General features: G+C 36.0%; 1 protein-coding gene across 3 annotated transcripts in view; it reads right to left on the reverse strand.

Moving 5' to 3' along the window:
* ARL15 (ARF like GTPase 15) overlaps positions 1–14,237 on the reverse strand; it is a 500,112-nt gene that overhangs the window by 238,830 nt on the left and 247,045 nt on the right. The gene's annotated exons all lie outside the window — the stretch shown is intronic.

Here is a 14,237-nt window from a genome sequence, read left to right on the forward strand (position 1 = left end):
GTCATTGTATCCTTAGGCCACCTCTATCCATCGCAAATGTTCATTTGTGTCCCCACTCTCAGTTCCTCCAGGTAGATACTGAGCAATGGGATTGCAGGATCATATGGCAACCCTATACTTGGCCTGCTGTGGAACCACCACACTGCTCTCGCAGAAGCCGCACCTCTTAGCTTCCTTACCAACAGTGAATACGTACATCTCTTTCTCCACATTTTCTCTAGCACTTGTTTCTGTTCATTAAATTGACTCTTGAATATGTCTTTTTTTATATATACAGTGTGACATAAGGAGAAGTAGGCAAAAATCATTTCTGCTACATATTGAAGTAAATGGTAGTTTCAAGGAAAAGCACTTATGTGACTCACTTACCTAAACTAGTTTTTTCCTCTATTGAACTACATTTTTACCAGAAATTTCAGGTGACAAATTATGACTTTTGAAAATGTATGTTGAAGTCTATTACTTCAAGGTAAACAACTGATAGTATGTTTAGTAAGTATGATAGTATAGTAAGCCAATAATGAAATGTGCTTTCAATCAAAAAACAGAATTCAGAAAACTTAAATCTGCTGCTATGAGTTTGACAATTAGTCAATAATGAAATTGATGATGATAGATATTTATAATGAAATGCATCAACCTTTTGAGGGTCTGCATAACTCAATGAACCAATCTTTTCCAAACGACCAGTGCATGATATTAGAAAACAACGCATGAGTAGAAGGTCCACTCCAAGGACAAGTAAGACCACTGAATGTTAGTAATAACCGAAACAAAAAAAAAGTTTAGTGACATGATTTCAGATTTCACATTGCAACTGACCTTTAAGAAACCACGACTTTTTAAAGAATTTCAGTACAGTATCAAAAAAGGATAATAATCACTACCTGAAAGGGTTCTAAAAACTCCACCCTTCTCCAACTTCATAATTATATGAGGGTGGTTTTATTCAAATACTTCAATCTAAACCACATATAGCAACAGATTAAATTGCAGAAGAAGATATGCGAATCCAGCTCTCTTTTATTAAGAAGATATTAAAGAGATTTACTTCTCTTCTATTTTAGTTGTTGTTTTACAAATGTAATTTCATGAAGTTATTTATACTGGCATGCAATGGGTTTATCATTATTATTATTTTTAAAAACATTTTTACTGAGATATCACACACATATAGTCCATATATGGTGTACAAGCAATGGCTCACAATATCATCACATAGTTGTCTATTCATCACCAAGATCACTTTTAGAACACTTGCATAACTCTGGAAAACAAAACAAAAAGAAAAACTCACACATCCCATACCCCTTATGCCTCCCTTTCATAGATCACTGGTACTTTAAACTACCCAATTTATTTTACCCCTTATCCCTATTATTTATTCTTTTATCCATATCTTTTTACTCATCTGTCCATACCCTGGATAAAAGGATCAGACACAAGGTTTTCATAATCACAGTCACATTGTAAAAGCAATATTGTTATACAATCATCTTCAACAATCAAGGCTACTGGAACACAGTGCGACAGTTTCAGATGCTTCCCTCCAGCCACTCCAATACCCCATAAATTAAATAGGGATATCTGTTTAATGCATAAGAATAACCTGATGATGACCTCTCAACTCTATTTAAAATCTCGCAGCCACTGAAACTTTATTTTGTCTCATTTCTCTCTTCCCCTTTTTGTCAAGGAGACTATCTCAATCCCATGAGGCCAGGTCTTGGCTCATCCTGGAGTTGGGTCCCATACAGCCAGGGAGATTTACACCCCTGGGAGTCATGCCCCATGCGGGGTGCAGGCGAGGGTTAGGGGAGGGAGGTGAGTTCACCTGGCAAGTTGTATTAGGGAGAGAGGCCACATTAAAGCAACAAAAGAGGTTCTCTGGGAGGTGACTCAGGCATAATCATAAGTAGGCTTAGTCTATCCTTTGTAGGAATAAGTGTAATGGGGTGAGCCCCAAGATCAAAGGCACAGCCTGTTGATTTGGTTTCCCACACTGCTTGTGAAAAAATCAGGAATTCCTTTCCCCCTAAGATCAGGAACAAGATAAGGATGTCCATTATCACCACTATTATTCAACATCGTGTTGGAGGTTCTAGCCAGAGCAATTAGACAAGAAAAAGAAATACAGCGCATCAAAATTGGAAAGGAAGAAGTAAAACTATCACTGTTTGCAGATGATATGATACTATACGTCGAAAACCTGGAAAAATCCACAACAAAACTACTAGAGCTAATAAATGAGTACAGCAAAGTAGCAGGTTACAAGATCAACATTCGAAAATCTGTAGTGTTTCTATACACTAGCAATGAACAAGCTGAGGGAGAAATCAAGAAACAAATTCCATTTACAATTGCAACTAAAAGAACAAAATACTTAGGAATAAATTTAACTAAAGAGACAAAAGACCTATACAAAGAAAACTACAAAAAACTGTTAAAAGAAATCACAGAAGACCTAAATAGATGGAAGGGCATACCGTGTTCATGGATTGGAAGACTAAATATAGTTAAGATGTCAATCCTACCTAAATTGATTTACAGATTCAATGCAATATCAATCAAAATCTCAACAACTTATTTTTCATAAATAGAAAAACCAATAAGCAAATTTATCTGGAAGGGCAGGGTGCCCCGAATTGCTAAAAGTATCCTGAGGAAAAAAAACAAAGCTGGAGGTCGCACGCTGCCAGACTTTAAGGCATATTATGAAGCCACAGTGGTCAAAACAGCATGGTACTGGAATAAAGATAGATATATCGACCAATGGAATTGAATAGAGTGCTCAGATATAGACCCTCACATCTATGGACATTTGATCTTTGATAAGGCAGTCAAGCCAACTCACCTGGGACAGAGCAGTCTCTTCAATAAATGGTGCCTAGAGAACTGGATATCCATATGCAAAAGAATGAAAGAGGGCCTATATCTCACACCCTATACAAAAGTTAACTCAAAATGGATCAAAGATCTAAACATTAGGTCTAAGACCATAAAACAGTTAGAGGAAAATGTAGAGAGATATCTTATGAATCTTACAATTGGAGGCGGTTTTATGGACCTTAAACCTAAAGCAAGAGCACTGAAGAAAGAAAGAAATAAATGGGAACTCCTCAAAATTAAACACTTTTGTGCATCAAAGAACTTCATCAAGAAAGTAGAAAGACAGCCTACACAATGGGAGACAATATTTGGAAACGACATATCAGATAAAGGTCTAGTATCCAGAATTTATAAAGAGATTGTTCAACTCAACAACAAAAAGACAGCCAACCCAAATACAAAATGGGAAAAAGACTTGAATAGACACCTCTCAGAAGAGGAAATACAAATGGCCAAAAGGCACATGAAGAGATGCTCAATGTCCCTGGCCATTAGAGAAATGCAAATCAAAACCACAATGAGATATGATCTCACACCCACCAGAATGGCCATTATCAACAAAATAAAAAATGACAAGTGCTGGAGAGGATGTGGAGAAAGAAGCACACTTATCCAGTGTTGGTGGGAATGTCAAATGGTGCAACCACTGTGGAAGGCAGTTTGGCGGTTCCTCAAAAAGCTGAATATAGAATTGCCATATGACCCAGCAATACCATTGCTAGGTATCTACTCAAAGGACTTAAGGGCAAAGACACAAACGGACATTTGCACACCCATGTTTATAGCAGCATTATTTACAATTGCAAAGAGATGGAAACAGCCAAAATGTCCATCAACAGACGAGTGGCTAAACAAACTGTGGTATATACATACGATGGACTATTATGCAGCTTTAAGATAGAATAAACTTATGAAGCATATAATAACATAGATGGACCTAGAGAACATTATGCTGAGTGAGACTAGCCAAAAACTAAAGGACAAATACTGTATGGTCCCACTGATGTGAACCGACATTAGAGAATAAACTTGGAATATGTCATTGGTAACAGAGACCATCAGGAGTTAGAAATAGGGTAAGATAATGGGTAATTGGAGCTGAAGGGATACAGATTGTGCAACAGGACTGGATATAAAAACTCAAAAATGGACAGCACAATACTACCTAATTGTAATGTAATTATGTTAAAACACTGAATGAAGCTGCATCTGAGCTATAGTTTTTTTTTAACATATTTTTTTTATTTTTTCTCTCTATTATCATTTTATTTCTTTTTCTGTTGTCTTGCTATTTCTTTTTCTAAATCGATGCAAACGTACTAAGAAATGATGATCATACATCTATGTGATGACATTAAGAATTACTGATTGTATATGTAGAATGGAATGATTTCTAAATGTTGTAGTTAGTTAATTTTTTTTAATTAATAAAAAAAAATCAGGAATTCTCCAAATGGAGAAATTTAATATTTCCTCCTTTTTCCCCAGTCCCCAAAGGGGACTTTGCAAATACTTCTTTATTCACTGCCAAAATTATTCTGGGATATATCGGGGCATCACACTAACCTGCACAAACCAAAATAAATCTCATGCTCTATTCAAGATTCCATGTACTAATAGCGTTCACACTAAACTGATGATACAAGTAAAATTAGGTAATGCGCTATCCAAAATACAAATTTTGTACCAAATAAACATCTCTCCCTTTGGTCTCACACAGAAGTTGAAGTTTTAAAATATGGACAACATCATCCTTCACGCTGTTTTCTGATGTATCTTAATCTTATCCAGATCAGCTTCATTCATATCTGTAGTCGAACTCAGATCCCTTTTTCAACCTTTTAAACCTTTTAAACAGTTCCTGTATGGGGCAGTGCTGGCTTTCATAGCTTTAGAGCTCTAATTCTGAGTCTCAGGAGTCATATAAATATATGAACTTTCAGGGAATGACTAGGTTACATACAAACAACTCAGTATCTCAGAATTTAGAAATAACAGTTACGACTCATATATATATATATATATATATACACTTCCTGGAAGAGTTTAGCATCTAGGACCCTTTGTAATAGGACCAAACCTGATAACCCATGCTCTCAACTTCAATTCAATGAGTTTTTATATTACATTTAATCCCTATGCGTGAGGCATGATAATATTTGTCTTTTTGTCCCTGATATTTCATTCAAAATACACTGCTAAGGTTCATTCGCCTAGTTGCATGACACGCAACTTCACTCCTTGCAACCACTCAATAGGTTGTTCTACATAAACACCAAAGTTCTCCCTTCTTTCCCTCAGTCATTGTACCCTTAGATCACCTCCATCCATTATGAATGGCAAACACTGCTACCATAACACCAGTGTGCAAATGTCCATTCATGTTCCCCACATTCAATTCCTCCAGGTACATACTAAGAAACAGAGTTGAAGGATCATATAGCAAGCCTATATGACCCCACCCCTAGCCTCCTGTGGAACCACCACACTGCCCTCCAAGGACTGAACCTCTCAGTTTCCCTACCAACAGTGAATAGATACATCTCTTTCTCCACATTTTCTCTACCACTTGTTTCTCTTGGTTCATCTTTAAACAATTTTATTCACACACCATACAAGCCAACCTAAGTAAACAGACATGTTTTCACCATCATACTCTATCTGAAAACATTCCCTTTTCTTCCACAAAGAATCCATACACTTCCCCAATGATCTCCGCCTGCTGATATTTACTTTTTGCCTTTGTTACATTCAGTGGAAGCATATTACACAGTCGCTGTTGGCAATAAACCCTAGCTTGCATTGGCTGTACTCTTTCCGGTAAACCAATCCATTTTCAACACCTGGCAATGATGACATTCATTTGTTCTTCCTCATGCAAATTTTTTTTTATATTTGTACATTTAATCACCATCACTGTCCACTCTAGGCATTCCTAAATTGCACCATCTCAGTCTTTTCCCTCTCTCTTTCCTTCTAGTTTCATGTGTCCCCAGCTCTTCTCCCTCTATCATATTTACATTCAGCTTCATCCAGTGCACTTGTATTATTGTGCTGCAATTAGGTAGTATTGTGCCATCCATTTCTGAATTTTTGCGATCAGTCCTGTTGCACAATCTGTATTCCTTCAGTATCAAATGCCCAATCTCTACCATTTCTACCTCCTGATAACCTGTATTCTTAACTTCAACTCTCAAATTTACTCATTAATGTTAGTTCATATTTGTGAGACTATACAGTATTTGTCATTTTGTTTCCAGCTAATTTCACTCAGTATAATGTCCTCAAGGTTCATCCACGTTGCTACATGCTTCATGACTTTATTCTATCTTACAGCTGTGTAATATTCCATCATATGTATATACCACAACTTACTTAGCCACGCACCCACTGATGGACATTTGGGATGTTTCCATCTCTTGGCAATCATAAATAATGCTTTGTGTCCTTGCCTTCAGTTTCTCTGAATATACCTAGTAATGGGATTGCTGGATCATATGGCAATTCTATACTTAGCTTTCTGAGGAATCACCAAACTGCCTTTCAGAAAAGTTATACCATTTTATATTCCCACCAATAGTGCATAAGTGTGCCTCTTTCTCCACATCCTCTCCAGCATTTGTCATTTTATTTTTCATTTTTTTTTTAGTAGGTGCGATGATGCTGCATAGTAGTTTGGATCTGCATTGCCCTAATGGCCATGGAAGGTGAGCATCTTTTTAAGTACCTTTTAGCTATTTGTATGTTCTCTTCTGAGAAGTGTCTGTTCATGTCTTCTGCCCATTTTTAAATTGGGTTGTTTGCCTTTTTTGTCACTGAGTTAAAGAATTTCTTTAAATATTCTGGATACTAAACCCTTATCCTATATGTGGTTTCCAAATATTGTCTCCCATCGCATGGGCTGCCTTTTTACTTTCCTGAGAAAGTTTTTTGAGGCACAAAAATGCTTAAATTTCAGGAGATCCCATTTATCTATTTCTGTTTTCATTGCTAATGCTCTGGGTGTAAGGTCTAGGAAACTATTTCCTATTACAAGACCTATAAGATATTCCCTAAATTTTCTTGTAAAAGTTTTATGGCCTTAGCTCTAATGTTTAGGTCTTTGATCCATTTTGAGTTAATTTTTATATAACATGTGAGATATGGATCCTCTTTCATTCTTTTACATATGGATATCCAATTCTCCAAACACAATTGATTGAAGAGGCTTGACTTCCCAAGTGGGTTGGCTTGACTGCTTTATCAAAGATGAATTGTCCATAGATAAGAAGGCCTATATCTAAACACTCCATTCCATTCCATTGGTCAGTATATCTATGTTTATGCAAGTACCATGCTGTTTTGTCCATAGGAGCTTTGTAATATGGTTTAAAGTCATGCAGTATGAGACCTCCTACTTCATTTTTCTTTTTGAAGACATTTTTAGATATTCGGGGCACTTCATCCATCCCAATAAATTTCATTATTGTTTTTTTTTTTATTTCTGCAAAGTAAGTTGCTGTGATTTTAATAGGTATCACATTGAATCTATGAAACAACTGAAGTAGAACTGACATCTTAACTATACTTTGTCTTCCAATCCATGAACACAGTATGCCCTTCAATTTATTTATGTCTTCCATGATTTCCTTTATCAATTTCTTGTAGTTTTCTGTGTACAGTTCTCTTGTATCCTTAAATTTATTACTAAATATTTGATTCTTTTGGTTGAGATTGTAAATGGAATTTTTTTCTTGATTTCCTCCTCAGACTTTCATCACTAGCGTATACAAACACAACTGATTTTTTGGCACTGATCTTGTACCCTGCTCCTGTGCTGTACTCATTTATTAGCTTTAGTAGCTTTGCTGTAGATTTTTCAGGATTTTTGACATATAATATCATGTCATCTACAAACAGTGAGAGTTTTACTTCTTCATTTCAAATCTGGATGCCTTTTAATTCTTTTTCTTGTCTAACTGCTCTGGCTACAACTTCCAGCACAACGTTGAATAACAATGGTGACAGTGAGCATCCTTGTCTTGTTCCCAATTTTAAAGGGAAATCTTTCAGTCTTTCCCCATTGAGGATGATGTTAACTGTGGTTTTCTCATGTATTCCATGTATCATGTTGAGGAAGTTCCCATCTATTTCTATCTTTTGAAGTGTTTTCAACAAGAAAAAATGTTAAATTATGTCAAATGCCTTTTTTGCATCAATTTGATGAACACGTGGCTTTTCAACTTCGATTTCTTGATAAGGTACTGTGCTTGTTTGAAAGGATTATGTGCCCTAGAAAAGCCATGTTTAATCTTCATCCATTTTGTGGAGACAGCTATTTCCTTTGTTTATTAGCATAAAGTTGTTCATAGCATTCTCTCATTACCTCCTTTATTTCTGCGAGGTCAGTGGTTATGTCTCGTCTTCCATTTCTGATTTTATTTATTTGCATCCTCTGTCTTCTTTTTTGTCAACCTCACTAAAGGCCCATTGAGCTTACTGATTTTCTCATAGAACCAACTTCTGCTTTTGTTGATTTTTTCGATTGTTTTCATGTTCTCAATTTCATTTGTTTCTGCTCTAATTTCCGTTATTTCTTTCCTTTTGATTGTTTTGAGGTTAGTTTGCTGTTCTTTCTCTAGTTCTTCCAAGTGAACAGTTAATTCTTCCATTTTTGCTCTTTCTTCCTTTTTAATATAGGTATTTAGGGCAATAAATTTCCCTCTTGGCACTGCCTTTGATGCATCCCATAAATTTTGATATGTTGTGTTTTCATTTTCATTTGCCTTGAGATATTTACTGATTTCTCTTGTAGTTTCTTCCTTGACCCACTGGTTGTTTAAGAGTGTGTTGTTGAGCCTCCATATATTTGTGAATTTTCTGGTACTCTGCCTATTACTGACTTCTAACTTCATTCCTTTATGATTTGAGAAAGTGTTTTGTATGATTTCAACCTTATTAAATTTATTGAGACTTGCTTTGTGACCCAGCATATGGTCTATCTTTGAGAATGATCCATGAGCACTTGAGAAAAAGGTGTATACTGCTGTTGCAGGGTGTAATGTTCTATAAATGTCTGTTAAGTCCAGCTCATTTATTGTATTATTTAAATTCTCTGTTTCTTTATTGATCCTCTGTCTAGACATTCTCTACACTGATGAGAGTGGGGAATTGAAGTCTCCAACTATTATGGTAGATGTATCTAATTCTCTTTTTAGTGTTTGCCTCCTGTATTTTGGAGCACTTTGGATCAGTGCATAAATATTTATGATTGTTATGTCTTCTTGTTGAATTGTTCCTTTTATTAATACATACCGTCCTTCTTTGTTTTTGTCTTTTTTTTTTTTTTACAGGTATAACCCTTTGTTTCTAATTCTTTGAAAATTTCTGGACAATTTCCCCGTATTATTTATTTATTTTCTTACTTTTAAATTTCATTTATTAAAAATACCAACACATAAACACAAACATTCTAACCATATGATCATTCCATTCTACATATATAATCAGTAACTCACAATATCATCACATAGTTGTATATTCATCATCATGATTATTTCTTAGAACATTTGCATCAATTCAGAAAAAGAAATAAAAAGAAAACAAAAAAATTCATACATGCCATACCCCTTACACCTCCCTTTCATTGATCACTAGGATTTCAATCTGCTAAATTTATTTGAACAATTGTTCCCCCTATTATTTATTTATTTTTAATTCATATGCTTTACTTGTCTGTCGATAAAGTAGACAAAAGGAGCATCAGATACAAGGTTTTCACAATCACACAGTCACATTGTGAAAGCTGTATCATTTTACAATCATCTTCAAGAAACATGGCTACTGGAATGCAGCTCTACATTTTCAGGCTGTTCCTTCCAGTCTCTCCACTACATCTTGAATAAAAGGTGATTACCAATATAATGTGCAAAATAATCTCCAGGAATGAGCTGAGACTCAGCATCAAGGGATTGAGAAAACCCCTAGAATGAGCTGAGACTCAGTATCAGGGGATTGAGAAACCTTCTCGACCAAAAGGGGGAAGAGTGAAATGAGACAAAATGAAGTGTCAATGGCTGAGAGATTCCAAACAGAGTCAATCCTGGAGGTTATTCTTACGCATTAAGTAGGTATCACATTGTTAGTCGAGATGTGGAGAGGCTGGAGGGAACTGCCTGAAATGTAGAGCTGTGTTCAGTAGCCATGTTTCTTGAAGATGATTGTATAATGATGTAGCTTTCACAATGTGACTATGTGATTGTGAAAACCTTGTGTCTGATGCTCCTTTTATCTACCTTATCAATAGACGAGTAAAACATACGGAATAAAAATAAATAATAGGGGGAACAAATGTTAAAATAAGTATAGTTTGAAATGCTAGTGATCAATGAAAGTGAGGGGTAAGGGGTATGGTAGGTATGATCTTTTTTTTTTTTCTGTTTGCATTTTATTTCTTTTTCTATTGTCTTTTTATTTCTTTTTCTGAATTGATGCAAATGTTCTAAGAAATGATGAATATGCAACTAAGTGATGATATTGTGAATTACTGATTATATATGTTAATGTTTTACTTCATTTGTTAAATTTTTTAATTAATAAATAAATTTAAAAAACATGAATAATGATGAATAATAGGGGCAACAAATGTTAAAATAAATTTAGAGTGAAATACTGGTGATCAGTGAGGGGGAGGGGTGGGTAACGGTATGTATGAATTTTTTTCTGTTCTCTTTTTATTTCTTTTTCTAAATAGATGCAAATGTTCCAAGAAATGATCATGATGATGAATATGCAACTATGTGATGATATTGTGAATTACTGATTATATATGTAGAACGGAATGATCAAAATTTATGAATGTTGGCATTTGGTGTTTTTTTGGTATTTAAAAAAAATAGGGCGGGCCACGTGGCTCAGCAGGCAGAGTTCTCACCTGCCATGCCAGAGACCTGTGTTCGATTCTTGGTGCCTGCCCATGTTAATAAATAAATAAACAAATAAACAAACAAACAAATAAAATAAAAAAGATAATCTTCAGGACAATCTCTTGACTCTGTTTGGAATCTCTCAGCCATCGACACTTTATTTTGTCTCATTTTGCTCTTCCCCCTTTTGGTCGAGAAGGTTTTCTCAATTCCTTGATGGTGAGTCCCAGCTCATTCTAGGATTTCTGTCCCATGTTGCTGGGAAGGTCCACACCCCTGGGAGTCATGTCCAATATAGAGAGGGGGAGGACACTGAAGTTGCTTGTTATGTTGGCTGAGAGAGAGAGACCAGATCTGAGCAAGAAAAGAGGTTCCCTGGAGGTGACTTGAAGGCCTAATTTTAAGTAGGCTTAGCCTTTCCTTTGCAGGGTTAATCTTCAAATGAACAACCCCCAAGACTGAGGGATCAGCCTATTGCTTTGGTTGTCCCCACTGTTTGTGAGAATATCAGGAATTCTCCATACGGGGAAGTTGAATTTTCCCCCTTTCTCACCATTCCCCCAAGGGGATTTTGCAAATACTTTTTTAGTCACTGTTCAAATCACTCTGGGACTTATCAGGGCATCACTCTGGACAAACTACAAAATCTCATACCCTATTCAAGGTTCTCTGTACTTAGGGTGTTCAATGAAGCTGTCCACATAAATTATATTAGGAAATGCACTAATCAAAATTTAAATTTTGTATCAAATAAGCATTTTTTGCTTTACTCTCACATTAAGTCAAAGTTTTAAAATATGAATTACCATCTATTTTCAGCACCCTGCAATACTGACAAACCTTTGCTCTTCATCATGCAAAAACATTTAAAATTTATACATTTAGTCACTATCATTATACACTCTTATACCATCTCAGCTTTTATCATCTATTTTTCCTTCTGATTTCATTTGTGTCCCCAGGCCTCCTCCCTCTTATCATTCTCACTTTCAGGTTCATTCAGTGTTCTAATATTATTGTGCTACAATTAGGTAGTACTGTGCTATCCATTTCTGAATTTTTATAATCAGTCCTGTTGCATGATCTGTGTCCCTCCAGTTCCAATACCCAATATCTATCCTATTTCTATCTTCTGATGGTCTCTGTTCTTGACTGAAATTCTCCAAGTTCATTCACTAATGCTAGTTTATATCAGTGAGACCATACAGTATTTGTCCTTTTGTTTCTGGCTAATTTCACTCAGCATAATGTTCTTAAGGTCCATCAATGTTATTACATACTTCATAACTCTATTCTGTCTTACAGCTGCATAATATTCCATTGTATGTATGTATCACAGCTTGTTTCTTCACTCTTCTGTTGATGAACACTTTGGCTGTTTCCATCTCTTGGCAGTTGTAAATAATGCTGCTAAAAACATTGGTGTGCAAATGTTTGTTTGTTTCCTTGACCTCATGTCCTCTGAGTAGATATCTCACAATGGCATTGCTGTATCATATGGCAATTCTATACTTAGCTTCCTGAGGAACCGCCAAACTGTCTTCCACAGTGGTTATACCATTTGACATTCCCATCAACAGTGGATAAATGTGCCTCTTTCTCCACATCCTCTCCAGCACTTGTTGTTTTCTGTTTTATTGATAATGCCCATTCTGGTGGGTGTGAGATGATATCTCACTTTGGTTTTGATTTGCATTTCCCTAATAGCCAAGGAAGTTGATCATCTTTTCATGTGCCTTTTGACCCCTTGTATTTCCTCTTCTGAGAAATGTCTGCTCGTGTCTTTTGCTCATTTTGTAATTGGATTGTCTGTCTTTTTGTAGCAGAGTTGAACAATCTCTTTATAGATTCTGGATACTAGACCTTTATCTGATAGATCGTTTCCAAATATTGTCACCCACTGTGTACGCTGTCTTTTTACTTTCTTGACAAAGTTCTTTGATGCACAAAAGTGTTTAATTTTGAGGAGTTCCCATTTATTTATTTATTTATTTCTTCAATGTTCATGCTCTGGATGTAAGGTCTACGAAACTGATTTTTTTTCCTGAAAATGTTTTAATTTCCCTCTAATTTTTGAAGGACAATTTTGCTGGATATAGAATTCTTGGTTAGCAGTTCTTCTCTTTTAGTATCTTAAATATATTATCCCACTGTCTTCTCACCTCCATGATTTCTGCTGAGAAATCTATGCATAGTCTTATTGGGCTTCCCTCATATGTGATGGATTGCTTTTCCCTTGCTGCTTTCAAAATTCCATCTCTCTCTTTGACATCTGACATTCTGATTAGTAAGTGTCTTGGAGTACTTCTATTTGCATTTGGTGTTTTTTTTGGATCTATTCTGTTTGAGGTATGCCACACTTCTCGGACCTGTAATTTTAAGTCTTTCATAAGAATTGGGAAATTTTCAGTGATAATTTCCTCCATTAGTTTTTCTCATTCGTTTCCCCTTTCTTCTCCTTCTGGGATACCCACAAAATGTATATTAGTGCACTCATGCTGTCATTCAATTCCCTGAGTCCCTGCTCATATTTTTCCATTCTTTTCCCCATATTTTCCTTTGCTTGTTGGATTTTAGAGCCCCATCCTCCAGGTCACTAATCCTATCTTTTGCTCTTGAAATCTAACATTGTACGTTTCCATTGTTTTTTTCATCTCTACTACTCTGCCTTTCATTCTCCTAAGTTCCATGATTTGTTTTTTCAGATTTTTGATTTCTTCTTTTTGCTTGTTCCTTGCCTTCTTTATATCCTTCCTCAATTCATTGATTTGATTTTTGATGGGTTTTCCACGTCTGTTTGAACATTCTGAATTAGTTGTTTCCACTCCCGTATCTCATTTAAATTGCGGGTTTCTTCCTTTGACTGGGCCATATCTTCAATTTTCCTGGTATGAGTCATTATTTTTTGCTAGCATCTAGGCATTTGATTTCCTTAATTAGCTCATTCTAGAGATTTTTTTCACTTTTTTTTACCTAGGAAATTTCTTGCTGGATACTTTGTTGTCTATTTGTTCTTTGACATTCAGTTCAGCTTATTCTAGACCTCCTGCTTAGGTTTTGTTTAACAGATCAGAATTTTTCAGTGCTTATTTTCTTGTTTCTTGACCTGCCTGTATGGTGCCTATTTTCCCTTAGGAGGGTCTACTTAGGTATTCTAGACCCCGGTCAGATTTTCTCAGACCAAAGTGGCCTCCTCTCAAGAGGAAAGACTCATCTCCATCAGTTTTCCCTGAGGGTGAGACCCAACAAGTTGAAAGACATTCCTACAAAGCCTCTGGACTCTGTGTTTTACCTATCCTGCCCGGTATGTCGCATTTGTCTGCCTGTGGGTCCCACCAGCATAAGGTGATGTGGTACCTTTAACTTCAGCATACTCTCCCTGCTGGGGACGTGGTAGAGACAGAGGAGAGGCTGAAGACTGGCTTATAATTGCTTCAGTTTTCC

This window comes from Tamandua tetradactyla, chromosome 9 (assembly GCF_023851605.1).
Source record: "Tamandua tetradactyla isolate mTamTet1 chromosome 9, mTamTet1.pri, whole genome shotgun sequence".
Classification (NCBI taxonomy): domain Eukaryota; kingdom Metazoa; phylum Chordata; class Mammalia; order Pilosa; family Myrmecophagidae; genus Tamandua; species Tamandua tetradactyla.